The sequence below is a fragment of the Sus scrofa genome, chromosome 13, assembly GCF_054392235.1.
Source record: "Sus scrofa isolate SSC_HxYL_T2T_F1_AM1 chromosome 13, Sscrofa_HxYL_maternal_Yorkshire_Landrace_v2.0, whole genome shotgun sequence".
NCBI classification, from domain to species: domain Eukaryota; kingdom Metazoa; phylum Chordata; class Mammalia; order Artiodactyla; family Suidae; genus Sus; species Sus scrofa.
This window is the reverse complement of record NC_139395.1, coordinates 44,825,991-44,843,006: the sequence shown is the minus strand read 5'-3', so window position 1 is coordinate 44,843,006 and position 17,016 is coordinate 44,825,991. Positions and strand designations below refer to the sequence as shown.

Below are 17,016 nucleotides of genomic sequence, written 5' to 3'. Positions count from 1 at the left end.
AAAGAACTTCAGTATATACCTCAATTTATATAAAAATTACTCCAAAATGCATCACAGATTTTTTTTAAATGTAAAATTTAAAAATAGAGAACTTTTAGAAGAAAACACAGGAGAAAATCTTTAGGATCTAGGCTGCAGTGAAGTGTTCATAAGCATGAGATGAAAAATATAATCCACAAAGAAAATGTTTTGATAAATTAGATCAAATCAATTAAAAACTTTTGCCCTATGAAAGACCCTGTTAACAGAATTAAAAGACAATCTAAAGACTAGGGAAATAATTATAAACTTGCAATATAAATAAATTTTATTTACAAATTAAAGGCTCAGAGTCCCTGGCCTCAACTTTGCTTATAAAATGGGGAAGCTTGCAGTGGCCTTAAGAAAGTCTTTTTCAAAAATTAAATGAGGAGTTCCCGTGGTGGCGCAGTGGTTAACGAATCCGACTAGGAACCATGAGGTTGCGGGTTCGGTCCCTGCCCTTGCTCAGTGGGTTAATGATCCGGCGTTGCCGTGAGCTGTGGTGTAGGTTGCAGACGCGGCTCGGATCCTACGTTGCTGTGGCTCTGGTGTAGGCCAGTGGCTACAGCTCCGATTCGACCCCTAGCCTGGGAACCTCCATATTCCACGGGAGTGGCCCAAGAAATAGCAAAGACAAAAAAAAAAAAAAAAAAATTAAATGATATAAAAGAAATGAAAGGATCTTTATTTCCTCTTTTTTATTAATGGCTGTACCCACCACATATGGAAGTTCCTGGGTCAGGGACTGAATCTGAGCAGCAGCTGCTATGGCAGCACTGGATCCTTCCACCCACTGTGCCAGGCTGGTTGGAACCCAAACCTCTGCAATAACCTGAGCCACTGCAGTCAGATTCTTTTTGTTTTGTTTGTTTGTTTTGTTTTTTAGGGCCATACTTGTGACATATGGAAGCTCCCAGGCTAGGGGTTGAATCAGAGTGGCAGCTGCTGGCCTATGTCATAGCAACGTGCATTCAGATTCTTAACCTACGGCACCATGACAGGAACTCCTAAAAGATCTTATTAATTACAGACTCAGTAGGATCTCACTTAAGGGCTCAGGTCTTGGATCTCCCGTCCGTCCTCTGCACGAATCCAAGGAAAAGGAATCAGCAAAGAATATGTTTTCTGTATGGTGTGAACAGGCTCCCCCAGATCTGAATAAGCAAGAGATTCTAAGTTTCAGAAAAATGGCAGAGTAGAAATTTTCCCACTATGCACTCTGGAGGTGTGTGCTCAACAAACATTTGCAAAATATATTTATAAACTTGTATTATTATTTACAAATAATGCTGTTTAATAATAGGACTTAATGCCATTAATAATGTTATTTTTGACGTATTTATCAAATATGAATTCTGACGAAGAACTACTATCTATAATATATAAAGAACTCTAGGAGTTCCCGTTGTGGCACAGTGGTTAACGGATCCAACTAGGAACCATGAGGTTGCAGGTTCGATTCCTGGCCTTGCTCAGTGGGTTAAGGACCCAGCGTTGCCGTGAGCTGTGGTGAAGGTTGCAGACGCGGCTCAGATCCTGCATTGCTGTGGCTCTGGCGTAGGCTGGTGGCTACGGCTCCGATTCGACCCCTAGCCTGGGAACCTCCACATGCCGCGGAAGCGGCCCTAGAAAAGTCAAAAAGACCAAAAAAAAAAAAGAACTCTCAAATCTCAGTAGTAAGAAAGTAAAAAATATCTAATGAGTAAATGGGCAATAGACATGAAGAGACATTTCATCAAAAAGGACACACAGATGGCAAATAAACACTTGAAAAGATGTTCAGCATTACCAATTAGGGAAATGCAAATTAAGATCATGAAAGAGCACTACATATTTAGCAAAATGGCTACAATACTACATGGAGCTCCCATTGTGGCTCAGCAGGTTAAGAACCTGACTAGTGGAGTTTCCGTCGTGGCACAGTGGGTAACGAATCCGACTAGGAACCATGAGGTTGCGGGTTCGATCCCTGGCCTTGCTCAGTGGCTTAAGGATCTAGTGTTGCTGTGGCTCTGGTGTAGGCCTGTGGCTACAGCTCTAATTTGACCCCTAGTCTGAGAACCTCCATGTGCCATGAGAGCGGAGCAAGAAATGGCAAAAAGACAAAAAAAAAAAAAAAAAAAAAAACCTGACTAGTATCCATAAGAATGTGGGTTTGAGTCCCTGGCCTTGCTCTGTGGGTTATGGATCCATAAGCTACAGACTAGGTCACAGACACTGATCAGACCTGGCATGGCTGTGGCTGTGGCGTAGGCTGGCAGCTCTAGCTCCAATTTGACCCCTAGCCTGGGAACTTCCCTATGCCACAGGTTCAATCCTAAAAAAAAAAGCAACGCAAGAAAAAAAAAAAAAAAAGTGGTAATACCAAATGCTGGTGAGGACACAGAAGAACTGGGTAACTCATTACTTTGGGATTCTCCAGATAAACAAAACTAATAGGACATGGATGTGTATGTGTGTAGAAAGAGAGATATTGAGATTGACTGATTTTAAGGAACAGACTCATACAATTATGGGGGCTGGCAGAGTAGATTCAGATAAGATTTGATTTTGCTGCCTAGAGTCTGAAATCTGCTGGGCAGGCCTGCAAGTGGGAAAAGCAGAGTTTCTATGTCACAATCTTGAAGAATTTGTTTCTTTTTTGGGAAACCTCAGGTTTCGCTCTTAAGACATTCAACTATTGGATGAGGCCCATCACATTATGAAAGGTGCCTTTACTCTAAGTCTACTCATTTAAATGTTAATCACATCTAGAGTTCCCACTGTGGCTCACCAGGTTAAGAACCCAACATAGGCGAGCCACTCAGAGTTTGTGGGCTGCGGTCTTCAACCTACGCAATGTCTCTGAGCCTGCAGCGCCTTGCCTGCTGCAGCCCTCGGGGCTGCAGGGGTGGGGAGGCGCTGTCCGGTTGCTGCTTACCAGCCCTGCTGTGCTCTCGGTGCGAAAATTCACAGACAAACATGAATGGGTAACAACAGAAAATGGCATTGGAACAGTGGGAATCAGCAATTTGGCCCAGGAAGTTTTGGGAGATGTTGTTTACTGTAGTCTGCCTGAAGTTGGGACAAAATTGAACAAACAAGAGGAGTTTGGTGCTTTGGAAAGTGTGAAAGCTGCTAGTGAACTCTATTCTCCTCTATCAGGAGAAGTAAATGAAATTGATGAAGCTCTAGCAGAAAATCCATACTTGTCAACAAATCTTGTTATGAAGATGGCTGGCTGATCAAGAAGACACTCAGTAACCCTTCAGAACTGGATGAACTAATGAGTGAAGAAGCATATGAGGCGTTTCCGTCGTGGCGGTTAAAGAATCCAACTAGGAACCATGAGGTTGCAGGTTCGATCCCTGCCTTTGCTCAGTGGGTTGGGGATCTGGCGTTTCCGTGAGCTGTGGTGTAGGTTGCAGACGCGGCTCGGATTCCGCGTTGCTGTGGCTCTGGCATAGGATCTACAGCTCCGATTAGACCCCTAGCCTGGGAACCTCCACATGCCGCAGGAGCGGCCCAAGAAATGGCAAAAAGACCAAAAAAAAAAAAAAAAAGAAGCATATTGGAAATACATAAAATCTACTGAGGAGTGAAAGTGGAACCCTTAAACTAGTTTGAAACAACTTAATCTAGCATAGTTGTCTTAAATTAGTGGTGGATAGATTTTTTTAAAAGCAACTTTTAGCAAAAGAAACTACTTACAACAATGTTACCAGAAAAGAATACCCCTTAACTTCCTAATGACTTCAGATAAACACTATGCATCTTTTGCACAGCACCCTATGATTCTCAGGCTAGGCTCCAGTTAGAATATTCAGAATTCATGAAATTATCTGTGGTAAAACTACTTAGAAAATTATGTAATTCAAGGATAACACTGTTATCTTAAGCCTTATATATGTAATACTGTAACTTGCTTACAGCTGTCCCTGGATTTTGGTCAAAGTACTTAATGAACTTCCCACTGAAAATAACTGGCTTTAGAGAAAAATTTTTCTTAGTTGTACAGTGTCAATGAAAAACATTACTATCTTAATTTTGCAATATACTGTGTTTGCTGGTGCTATTTTTATACAGTGAAGCAACAGTCTTGCAGAAAAATAAGGAAAAGTTTAATAATAAAATATTCAACTTAAAAAAAAAAAAAGAACCCAATATAATATTTGTGAGGATGTGGGTTTGATCCCTGGCCTCGTTCAGTGGCTTAAGTATCTAGAGTTGCTGAAAGCTGTAGTATAGGTCACAGATATGGCTCAGTGTTGCTGTGGCTACGGTGTAGGCCTAAAGCTACAGCTGCAATTGAACCCCTAGCCCAGGAACCTCCCTATGCCACAGGTATGGCTGTAAAAAGAGAAAGAAATAAAAATAAATAAATAAAAAGTTAATCACATCTAAAAAATATCTTCACAGCAACAGCTAGGCACCCCAGCCTGGTCAAGTTGATACATAAAACTAACCATTGTACTAATACATGCTGTTAGGGATGTAAAATGCCATAGCTACTCTGGAAAATAGTTTGGTAATTTCATCTAAGTTGATTACGAATTTACCATGCAGCACCATACTTATACTCTTGGGCATTTATCCCAGAGAACTTAAAACCTACATTTATGCCAAATCCTATAAATGAATGTTCATAGCAGCTTTATTCCTAATAAGCAAAAACTGGAATGAACTTACACATTCTTCAACGGATAAGCAGTCAAACAAAACACGGTACATCCATACCATGGACTACTAATCAGAAACACAAAGGGGAGGAGTTCCCTTATGGTGCAGTGGGTTAAGGATCTGGTGTTGTCAATGCAGTAGCCTGGATCACTGCTATGGCCTGGGTTCAATCCTTGGCCCAGGAACTTCCACATGTTGCAGGGGAAGGAAGGGAGGGAGAGAGGAAGAAAGAGAGGGGGAAAAACTATTGACACATGCAACAACCTGGGTGGCCCTTAAATGCATTATGCTGAGTGAAAACAGCCAATCTCAAAGGTCACATACTCTACGATTTCATTTACATAACATTCGTGAAAAGAGAGACGGCGAACAATTCGTGGTTGCCAGACAGGAGGGATGGCGGGTTGGAAGGGCATGGGTGTGACTACAGAGGAGGAGCATAAGGGAGATCTTTGCGGTCACAGAATAGCTCTACATCAGGGAAGTCATTCTGTATGTTGAAATCATTGGTAACTTTGAACAGAGCAAGTAGTGATGGCGTGACATAACTAACTTACCTATCTTACTAAAGCACGAGTTCCACCAAGGGAGCAATCTTTCCTGTTTTCTGGAAGAGCAGAGCAATTAACACTCAGTATACGTTGAATGAATGAAGCTTCTGAGTGAATCAATTCAAATTATAATTGAGTGTGGTCATTTTGTTGGGCTCCCTACTGCCTCTGAGTCAGATCCAAATCTCAAACTGGTCCTCATCTACCCTAACCAGTTTTATCCTCCGTCCTGCCTCTTTTCTAAGTGGCTACCAATTCCCTTATTTTGCCCTATTCCTTCTGCTTGGATCCTTATCCCTTACTTTTCTGCCTGGTGAATTACTCCTCATCCTTGAAGATCCAGCTCAAATGCTCCTTCCTCTAAAGGGCTTCCCTGATTCCAGACAGTCAGCTCTCCCCTTCCCGTAGCACCTACACAAAAGATAGCATACTATGTTGTCCTTAATGAATATCTCCTCATTTAGGTTGAATAGTCTTCCCACAGAAAAGAAAGGTTGTAGTCTAGCACTTAACACAGTGCTTTATTCTCATCTGTTTTCTTTCTTTCTTTTTTTTTTTTTTTTTAACATTTCACAGGGTTTTTATTTATTTATTTTTTGGGGAGGGCTTTTTTTTTTTTTTTTTTTTTTTTTTGCCATTTCTTGGGCCGCTCCCGTGGCATATGGAGGTTCCCAGGCTAGGGGTCGAATCGGAGCTGTAGCCACCAGCCTACGCCAGAGCCACAGCAACTCAGGATCCGAGCCGAGTCTGCAACCTACACCACAGCTCACGGCAACACTGGATCGTTAAGCCACTGAGCAAGGGCAGGGACCGAACCCGCAACCTCATGGTTCCTAGTCGGATTCGTTAACCACTGCGCCACGACGGGAACTCCCTCATCTGTTTTCTTATTTATTTATTTAAATTTATTTATTCTTTTTTTTTTTTTTTTTGCCCGCCCACAGCTTGCAGAAGTTCCCAGGCCAGGGACTGAACCTGAGCCACAGCAGTGACCCAAGCCACAGCAGTGACAACACTGGATCCCCAACCGCTAAGCCACCAGGGAACTCAATAAACACTAAAATGACTTCATCTAAAAGGTAGCTCTCAGTCCTTCATCTGAGATATAAACAACAAAACTTCTGATGAGTTTCACCTTTTCCTTTTAACCTTGATCTTCTGGCTCAGGACTGGTGGTGCTGATGGTAGGAAAGCCCCGGCCCTTGACTACAGAAAGCATAAGAAGCATTACTCTCTAAACTTATCTGAAAATTCAATAGCTGAAGTAAAGCCTCAAGAAAAAGATAATAAGCTTAGGGCCAACTGGTGGAGGGCTTGTCTTCCATTCTAACAGTGCATTCCCAAATGTTGAAGAAATCAAGAAGTCACACCACAGTTATCTAGTTCAGGTGCAAGTCTACAAGGTGTCAGGTAACAAAATGGGGGTAGGGAGTGTGTCTCTTCATCCTGAATGCTGGATGGCTTGCCTGCCAGCCCAGAACTTGGGCAGAGGGATGCTCATTCATCCAATGTAAGCAGAAATGACTAGTCCTCACAAACCCACGGGGCTGGGAAACAGACTACAAGTACAATAAAACATACTGAATTGGTTCAGTATGGGGGTTTGATGGCATTTTAAAAGCAGACTGTGTGAAATCCTCTATGATGGAGCCTGGATCTCTCTGCTTTAGGGGGACCCTGCTGGGTAAGTGATTCAGGAAGGGGGTGAGGGAGGAAGGGGGTGAGGAAGGAAGTGGCTGACCAGCTAGCACTAAAAATAGACCTGGGGCTATGGCCCCACAAGAAAGAGCTAGTAAAGAGCTGGCTAAACACTTAGGCCTGTCCCCACTCTTGCAAACCTCCCCCACCTCACCCATGTCCAGAAAGACAGAATGGGAAGAAAGAGTGAGACAGGAGGCAGGAGCCTTCAGAAACCACTGAACCAACCACATATGAAGTGAAAATGTTTCTTACCAGTCCAGACTACTGATCATGAAAATTCAAGTTCAGTCTGGAAGTAGCACCTTTCATGCCTTACTTATTCAAGAAATATCCTGCAAATGCACTTTCATGCCTGGCCTTTGAATGGCTCTCCCTAGACCCAAATGCCTCTTCTCACCATATCTGTCTGACAAAGTCCTATTCATCCTGGCAAGGTACCAATCAGATACCATCCTCTCCATGAAACCACCACAAATCTTCTCAACTGGAAATTACTTCCATCCTTGCAGTGTTACCTCAGGCCTCTGGTGACACCTGTGCAGTTACAGAAGTTACCACACTCTGCCTTGTCTCATAGTTAACTGTCAGATATGTCTCCCCTACCAATCTTTAAATGCCAAAGACAGGGGCTGACTCCTAATCATAGCAGGGTGCCTCATGCACCAAGCAAAGCACCATGAACAGCTAAACACATTTCAGCATATGCTGACTGAGGAACATCTCAAGCGTAATGCCAGGGACCCTTGAAGATAACTCAGAAAACAATTTTGAGCACCTGAAACATGCCGAGAACTGTGCTAGAAAACTGATGCTTCATATGCTTTGGAAGCTCAACATCTAGAGGGGGAGAAAAACTCTCAAACATATCTAAACCATTTGTATGTTAAGGGGAGTAGGTGCAAAGTGTTAAGGCAATGCTTCCCAAACACCCATGTGCACAGGATGTAAGAATCACCAGATTCTAGTTTAGTATTTCTGAGGTTGGGCCTGAGAGTCTGCATTTCTTATAGGCTCTTGAGTAATGCTGATGCTATTGGTATAATGATGATACTCTGAGTAACAAGGGGTTAAGGTAAAGTGGAAGAGGGAGAAATTAACTGCACTTAGAGTGATATGAGACCACTGTCTTCAGAGAGCTGGGATTTCACACAACTCCTAGCAGCAAGAGGGCAGGGCAAAGAAAGAAGGTGGCATGTGTCTCTGCACAATGGAAACATACATGTTGGCAGGGAGACGGGTGCAAATTTGTAACCACAAGACAATGCTGAAAAGAGACAAATGCAAAGTGCTTTAGGAGAATAGAGGAAGAAGCATTTGGCTGTTTCTCTCTGCTCAAGAACAGAAAAGCAGGAGTTCCTGCTGTGGCTCAGTAGTAATGAACCAGACTAGTATCCATGAAGATGTGGGTTTGATCCCTGGCCTCGCTCAGTGGGTTAAGAATTCAGTGGTATAGGTCACAGAAACAGATCAGATCCCATGTTGCTGTGGCTGTGACATAGGCCAGTAGCTGCAGCTCCAGTAACACAAAAGGAGCCTTGAAGCTCTGTTGACAGAAGTGAACAGATACTTCAAGCCAAAGGAAAACTATAGCAAATGCCCATAAGTTGGAGAATTTAGGTCCTAAGAAAGAGACAGCGGTTGGAGACCATGGGCAACTAGGAGAAAAAGGCAAAGAGGGGCTGGAGATCCAAGAACAATTACCCAGGAGTGGTGGTCAACACCAACAAAACATCCTTAAGCTTCTCCCTCTTACATCTCACAGACAGCAGCAACGGATTTCTATGAGCAGCTTAGAATAATCAGAGATTCAGTTAAATCAGCAGTCCTTTCATTAATCCTCCCGACCAGCCACCACCTGCTGCTCCTGCACTCCCATTACCCAGAGGCTCTCCCTAGATGTCTTGCTTAAAGTGATAGCCTATGGACATATGGGGTGAAAAAAGACAGCATGTGTAGGAGCACCTTTTAAAACCACCCAGAGCTGAGCAGCTCTGTTCTACTTCCTGCTCCCCTGACAATTTTCTAACCTGTGATTTTTTTCTGTGGTAAGGAAGAATAGACATTCCTTCATGAACAAGCTAGAATTGGTCTCTCTTGCTCTATCCATTAGGATTATCTGTCCTAAACGGGACAAGAAGGGAAAAGTGCTAATGAAATCCTGAAGTTCATGAAGTACTTGCTTCATGAACTATGGAAAAGGCATTCTACTTGTTTAGGTGTACCTCTTAAGATCCACCCTGCCCTGCCCTGATTGTTATTTCACTCACTCATTCAACAAGTATCTACTGAGCCATACTGTACTGTGCAAGGAACTATGTCGGGCCTGTGGGCCACCTCTCTGACCTTTTGTCCTTCCACTTTTCTCCTGGGTCATGCTATTCTTATCACACCAGCTGCTTGCTATTTCCCCAAAATACCGACTACGCTTCTGCTTCAGCTGTGCTTGTTATTCCCTCTGCCTAGAATACTCTTCCCTCAGATACGCTCATGGATCCCTCTCCTGCACTTCATTCAGGTCTCAAAGAGACTGGCTCAGGTCTCTCTAGAAAAATAGCACTCAGTCCCCTTATTATCATTATTTTTCCCTATAGCACGTGTAGACATTTTCTACCTATTCGTGTTTATTGTCTGCTACCCCACTAGAAGGTAAGTTCAAACTCACAGAGGCTCTGCCTGCTCTGCTCGCCGCTGTGGCCCCAGCACTTAGGACAATGCTTGGCTTGTGGAAGATACTGACAGATCTGCTGATATACTGTCGAATGGAGGGAAGTCACTGAGAGCAGGAGAATGACACAGTCAGAGCTGAAAAACAACCTGCCGGCTGCACCAGGACCATCCCCTTAAGAGTCTGTGGGAATTCTGAGCACGCTTCTAGAGCTAAAGAATCTCCGCTTAGGCATGAGTTCCTGCTGTGATGCCATGGGTTAATGATCTGGCTTGTCTCTGTGGAGGCACTGCTTCAATCCCCAGCCGGATCCCCAGCCCAGCGCAGCGCATTCAGGATCTGGGATTGCTGCAGCTGTGGCATAGGTCACAGCTTCAGCTCAGATTCCATTCCTGGCTGGGGAACTTCCATATGCCATGGGCCAAAAATGAAAAAGAAAATTAAAAAAAAGACAAAGAATCCCTCAGTTAGTCAGTTAGGTAAAAGGTGAAGGGGGAATTAGGATTACTCTGAATTACTGAGGTGTTATTCCTCAGTAAATGAGTCAGTCACAGGCTCTGCTCTCATGGAGCTATGATACTGTAAATAATTATGTAACTACCATTGTGATAAATGCCACAAATTACACATCAAAAGAGGGGATGGGAGTTCCTGTCATGGCGCAGTGGTTAACGAACCCGACTAGGAACCCTGGCCTTGCTCAGTGGGTTAAGGGTCTGGCGTTGCCAAGGTCTGTGGTGTAGGTTGCAGACGCGGCTCGGATCCTGCGTTGCTGTGGCTCTGGTGTAGGCTGGCAGCTACAGCTCCAATTCGACCCCTAGCCTGGGAACCTCCATATGCCGCAGGAGCAGCCCTAGAAAAGGCAAAAAGACAAAAAAAAAAAAAAAAAAAAAAGGGACAAAACCCATCCCAGGTTTCAATCCTACATAACCAAACGGATGGTGTGCCATCCTTACATAAAGGGAACAGAAGAAGAGATGATTTAGAGGGGAAAAAGAGGTTTCATTTTAGACTTAATTCCATTTTTGACTTGATGAGTATGAAATCAACAGGACAAATGGAAATGCAGGTCTACCATTTAAGAGCAAAATAAGGGGTCAAAATATAGATTAAAAAGCCATTTGTAATGTGTAGGCTGTGTCAACAAACCTTTAGTTGGAAAACAGGTTAGCATAGTGTGTTTGAGGATCCTCAGGATAGTTGTTAAGTGACAATTAGATATTACAAATCAGCACAGGAAAAATAAGCTTGTAACATGTGTGCATCACTTAAATATATATCTCTTAGAAGTCAATCCCTTTTAAGTGACCATTTGAAGTGCAGCCACAGGGCTGAGCTAATAAAATTTGGCTCTTAACAGCTGAAGTGGTTTACCGCAAAAGCTAAAGAATGAGAAAGATTACTCCTTAGTATGAAATATTTCTGATCAGTGGCTTTGGATACAGAGACAAATTCTGATTTTAGAGTCTCTCTAATCACAAAGCTCTATAAGCAATCTCACTTGACCACTTGGTAACAAGCCTTTTTCAGCTTGTCTCTTCTTTTTTATTTGTGACAAAATATACATAAAATTTACCATTTTAACCATTTTTAAGTGTACAGTTCAGTGCCATTAAGTACATTCATATTGTTGTGCAACCACTACCATCTCCAGAACTACTTCTTCATTTTCCTAAACTCAAATTTTGCACCCATTAAACACTAAATCCCCATTCCTTCCTTCTTTTAGGGCTTGAGAAATCTCCATTCTATTTTGTTTCCCCAAGCTACACCCATGGCATATGGAAGTTACCAGGCTAGAGGTCCAATTGGAGCTGCAGCTGCCAGCCTACACCACAGCTAAGCAAAGTGGGATCCAAGCCACATCTTGCACCTATGCCACAGCTTGCAGCAATACCAGATCCTTGACCCACTGAGTGAGGCCAGGGATCAAACCTGCATCCTCACGGAGACTAGTCGGGCTCTTAACCCACTGACCCACAATGAGAACTCCTCTGCTTTTTATTTTTATGAATTTGACTAGTTACCTCATTTAAGAGGTATCATATAATATTTGTCCTTTTGTGACTGGTTTATTTCAAAACTTAATGTCTTTAAGGTTCAGCCATGCTGTATTATGTATAATAATTTCCTTCCTTTTTAAGGCTGAATAATATTCCATTGTACATATGGAACAAAATGACTTTTTTTTTTTGAGTTTTAGGGCCTCATGTGTGGCATACGGAAATTCCCAGGCTAGTTGAATTGGAGCTGCAGCTGCTGGCCTACACCACAGCAATGCAGGACTTAAGCCATGTCTGTGACCTACACCACAGCTCACGGCAACACTGGATACTTAAGCCACTGAATGAGGCCAGGAATAGAACCTGCATCCTCATGGACACTAGCCAAGTTTGTTACCACTGAGCTACAACAGGAACTCCCCCACATTGTTTTTATCCATTCAACCATCAAAGCACTCCACACTTGGGTTGCTTCCATCTTCTGGCTATCATAAACCATGCTTCTATGAACATGCTTGTACAAATATTTGTTCTGGAGCTTATTTTCTGAAAAGCATTTCTGTGTTCTCAGAAATGCAGCACACTGCCCAGACATATTGGGCCATATTTGAACTACTGATCAACTCTGCCTGCCAAAAGCCCAAACCCTTACCTTCTTGGCCCTGAACACAGCCGCTCAGGTCCACGAGAACACAGTAGCCATCACATGGTCTCCTCTGGTCTGCCATTCTGCAAGCAGCTAAGCATCCTCAGTTTCAACTGAGACAAAAAGGGAGCACTGTGTCTTTAGTTAATGCTTTGGAATAGTCTGCTTCAAGCTTCATCAGAGATAAAAGACTTTAAAGATGAGATGCAAAATGTAACTGTCACTTCTCCTATGTCAGTTGTTCAGTCACCAACAAGGACAGCCCCATGATCACCTGCAGTGAGTTGGCAAAACAGTTTTTCACTTCTGGTTCACCTGTACTCTTTAACATGAGATGCTTACAATCTCCAAAACTATAAAAGTATACGCTGGAGCAATAAAGCAAGTGTAATCTACTCCAAAAGCCTTAAACTTTACAAAGGCTAAATCAGTATACAACAGGGGTCAGTCAGCCAATGGGTTTGGCCCACACCTGTTTCTGTAAATAAAGGTTTACTGGAATAAGCCAGATCCATTTGTTCATGTATTGTGTATCAGAGTTGAGTAGTTGCTGTTGAAAATGTATGGCTCACAAATCCGAATACTTTTCCTATCTGGCTCTTTAGAGAAAATGCTTGTCAACTCCTGGTTCACCATCTTGGTTCATTCTCTCTTCTCCCCAACTGGAAACAAGTGATGATATGATCATCTGTTTAGGTAGAAAAGGCTTAAACTAACTATGGAGAAGCTGGTTGGTTTCTGTGCCAAGGAGCCAATGGGAGTGCCAACACTCAAACCTAAAGTAGGAAGGTAGATGCTACCATTCTAATTCAGTAGAGACTAGGAATATATCTTTAGAAAAGCAATGTGGTCTCATTTTCAATTAACCAGCCCAAGAGCTGAACAGGTGTGGCCAAAGGGCAAACGATGGAGTCTCATGAACAAAACAATAAAGGAACCACCTGCAGTAAGAAGCATCACCAACACAAGCTTCTTAAATTCACCCAACTGGTCAGCCAAGCTCCAGAAGCCTCAGGGTGAACCCCATGAATGTTGCTTAGCTAGTAACTGATCTTCCAAGACATCTCCAACTCTTTCCCCACCTCCGTGTTAGGCAGCTTCAAGCCCTCTCCTTCTTCTAATCAGAGTCCACATTTAACACCACCGCTCACAGCATAACTCATAGAAGAGCAAAACTGACTTTTTGATGAATATGAATTATATCACAAGTGCACATTGTGATACACACACATGTGCTCTCAAGGAGTTCATGCTTCCTCTTAGTTCTATTTCCTCATTAAAAAGAGGCGAGGCTGAAAACAAACACAACTACTGGAAAAAAGTCAGCAGAAAGCTATGGGAATGAACAACATTCAAAAGCACAATACTTCCCAATAGTGTAGTCATTTCCAAATCAAAAGAATTCATATGTCCAGAAGACTAGCAGAAAAAAGCCTGCATCTATCTTCTCTCCTGAAATAAAACAGTGGTATTGAATCTGGCCACACACATCACTGCCCACCATGCTCAAAGATGACACTGCAGATGGTGTTTGTTCCCTGCTCTGCTTTATACCATTAGCAGGGCAGGTAAGTAATCTGACAGAGGGTGTAAAAGCCTCACTTCCACCAACAAACAGCTGCGTTGGATCTCAGATAATACAGCTTTGTGCCTTGGGCAATCCTTTAATATCTCTAAGCCTTAGGATTTTTTCATCTGTAAAATGGATGGCTTTAATAGGGGACCTCTATGGCTCCTCTTAATGTATTATTCTAGCTCTATAATTATACCCGTGTATCTCACTATACTACACATAACATAAAAATGCCATACATGGACAAGTTCTTACCTCACTTCCTTACATCCTTCTCCACCTACTCTTTCATCACAAAATCAGTGTGACACTAAATTAGGCTATGATTCCAGACTCAAATGTGTGGCTCTTAAAGTCAGTTTCAATGAAATTATGTACTTGGCTATAGTGAGTCAAAAGGAAATATTCTAATACTATGCCTTTCACCCTTGGAAAAGACACTTCCTTGTAAAAGCTAAATACTCAGATCTGGGTTCAAAACTTTAGGAGTTCCCATTGCGGCTCAGCAGGCTAAGGACCCACTGTTGTCTCTGTGAGGATATGGGTTCAATCCTTGGCCTTGCTCTGTGGGTTAAGGATTCAGCATTGCCACAAGCAGTGTAGGTTGCAGTTGCAGCTTGGATCTGATGTTGCCATCGCTGTGGGGTAAGCCTGCAGGTGCAGCTCCAATCCCACCCTTGGTCTGAGAACTTCTATATGCCACATATGCGGCTATAAGAAGAAGAAAAAAAAACTGTACATTTTCAGCAGAAATTGGCACAACACTGTAAATCAACTACATTTTAATGATAATTTTTAAAAAATCTTTAGCAGGGGCCAAGGCAAAGTGCTGGGAAGACTGATGCCAGTAGCTCTTTGAGGAGCTGTTATTAGCGGTTGGAAAACAAAATATATGTGTGTGTGTATGTGTGAAGGAGGCTCCTCTCCTAAGCTGGTGGGTCAGTGAACAGTATGCAGATTTGGTGACCCCATTCTGCTCTCACAAAGAAAAAGAAAGTAGTATGTGAGGAAAATATAGAAATATAGGTATTTGGTGAGTCTAAATCTCATAAATAAGAGGCTGTGAAGAACAGGCACTGAGTCTGGGGAGTCTGCCCAATTCGCTGGACCCAGATGAATGTGATAGATGAGGCCTGAACACTGGGCTCCCAGTAGCCCAAAGGACAGGAGATGAAACCAAATGCCGGGAAGAGGAAGTAAGAGCCTCTGTGAATGCAAACTTTTACCTAGACTAAGTCTTATGCTATAGGTTGCCAAGAAGTTTTGCACTACTATCCTCCTAACCTTTAAGATAAAATAATTTGCAAGAACAAAGACCATGGACTTTTTCTGATAGGAGAATAATACTCAGCTAAATTCATAATCCTATATCCAAAGATGAGCTTCAGAGGAATTGCTCTCATGACTGAATGCAAAATTTTGCACATATATAAGTATGTGCATTCTTATAGGGAGAGGGATTCAATGCTCTCAGTTTTTCAAAGAGGTGCAAGTCACCATATAAAATGTGATTTTTAAAAATCCAATTTATTACCTTTCTGTTATGCCTCTACTTAACTCTTCAACAGGTACCCAAGGAATTTAAATTTCGAATATTTCCAAAAAGTTAATTAATCAAGGCTCGGGAGTTCCCACAATGGCACAGTGGGTTAATTATCCAGCTTGTCTCTGTGGCGGCCCAGGTTCCATTCCTGGCTTGGAGCAGGGGGTTAAAGGATATGGCATTGCACAGAAAAAGAAAAAAAGGAAAAGAAAATTAACCAAGGCTCAAGAGTTGGCAGTGAATTCTGAGAAAGTGGAATGGCTGCTAATGTTGACTTTCACACCCTCCCTGAAACTTGGGAAGATAAGAAAGGCGACAAGTTGTTAAGGATGAGTACAACTGATGTCAGGTAGATTAATTCACATGGTAGCAACTGAAATCAGTTCAGTCACTGTCAGTGATAGAACAGGCAATAGCAGAGCATGAGAGTACACTAGACCTGGAGTCCAGTCAACAGGAGTTTAGTCTCTAGTCTTATTTCGGCCCAATTCAATCTGTGACTTTGGAAAAATGCCTTCCTCTTCTGGGCTTGGTCCTCATCTATAAAAGTCTGGCTATTTAAGTAGTTGTCTGCAAATTCTTTTACAGCAATGAACATAATGTATAGATAAAATCATCCAAAATTAATGAGAAGCTAAAACAAATTCGAAATGACAGGATGAACATACATTTATCTCCACCTCCCTTTGATGGAAACCTCATTAAATTACTACTCATAAATATCTACTACTTCCTGGGTGTTTACTACATGATTGTTTTAAGTGTATTAACTAGTGGAATCCTCAACACTTTTACTAGGTGTAAGAGTAAAAAATCCCCAATTTACAGATGAAGGAAATGAATCACCAGCGTTTAAAGAACTTGTCCAAGTTTTCACTGCTAATAAGTGGCAGAGCTAGGATTTCAAACCCAGATGATCCAGCTCTAGTCTGTGTTGTGCTACCACTCAGACTGACAATCAAGGAATGGCAAAGCTCCCAAATACAACGAAGCCAAGAGAAAGAGCAGATTAGAAAGGTCATCATATTTTGGAAGATGAAAAGTAGACAAATGGATAATAATTAACTTAAATGGAGGATATTGAGTGCTGTAGATGGCACGTCACTTCAAAACCTCCTCCAAAACTCATCTGTTTTCCTCTGAAGGTGTGAGCATGGGAAGGCTAAAAACAGGTAGTACGGTCCCCTCCCCCAGGCAAGCAACTGCTGCATCATCACCCCAGCAGAAGACTGGGGATTTATTCTCTGGAAAGGATGAACCAGAGACTCCAGACTTGGGTAACCTAGGCACTGATGAAGATAAGAAGTGGTACTATTCAGGGGATTAAAGTAAAGTCTGCATACAGAAGAGCTCCCAGTCCCCTCCCACCACAAGCTCGTAGTATGTTAACAGCCAGGCTTACTTCATGAAGGCAGAAGCCTGAAGGAAGATCCATGGACTCTGAACATATCCCATTGAAAAGGTCAAGTCCTTCACCTTATGTCTGTGGCCCTCAAAACGGAGCCCCAGATCAGGAGTAGCATCCCTGGGAAACTTATCAGAAATGTAAATTCTCAAATCCATCAGACCTGCTGAATAAGAAATTCTGGAGTGAACAATGTTTGAATAACTGATTTTTATTTTATTTTATTTTTGCTTTTTAGGGCTGTACCTG

General features: G+C 42.4%; 1 protein-coding gene and 1 pseudogene across 18 annotated transcripts in view; one reads left to right on the top strand and one right to left on the bottom strand.

Moving 5' to 3' along the window:
- KLHL18 (kelch like family member 18) overlaps positions 1 to 17,016 on the bottom strand; it is a 78,293-nt gene that overhangs the window by 58,035 nt on the left and 3,242 nt on the right. For 2 of the 18 annotated variants that reach the window (XM_084988300.1, XM_084988291.1), the window contains one exon: positions 12,253 to 12,359. The exons of the other annotated variants lie outside the window; for them this stretch is intronic. The gene's annotated coding sequence lies outside the window, so the exon portion shown is untranslated. Of the gene's footprint in view, positions 1 to 12,252; positions 12,360 to 17,016 lie in introns of those variants that run through there. 18 annotated transcript variants of the gene reach the window in all.
- LOC146397297 (glycine cleavage system H protein, mitochondrial pseudogene) lies at positions 1,234 to 5,123 on the top strand (annotated as a pseudogene).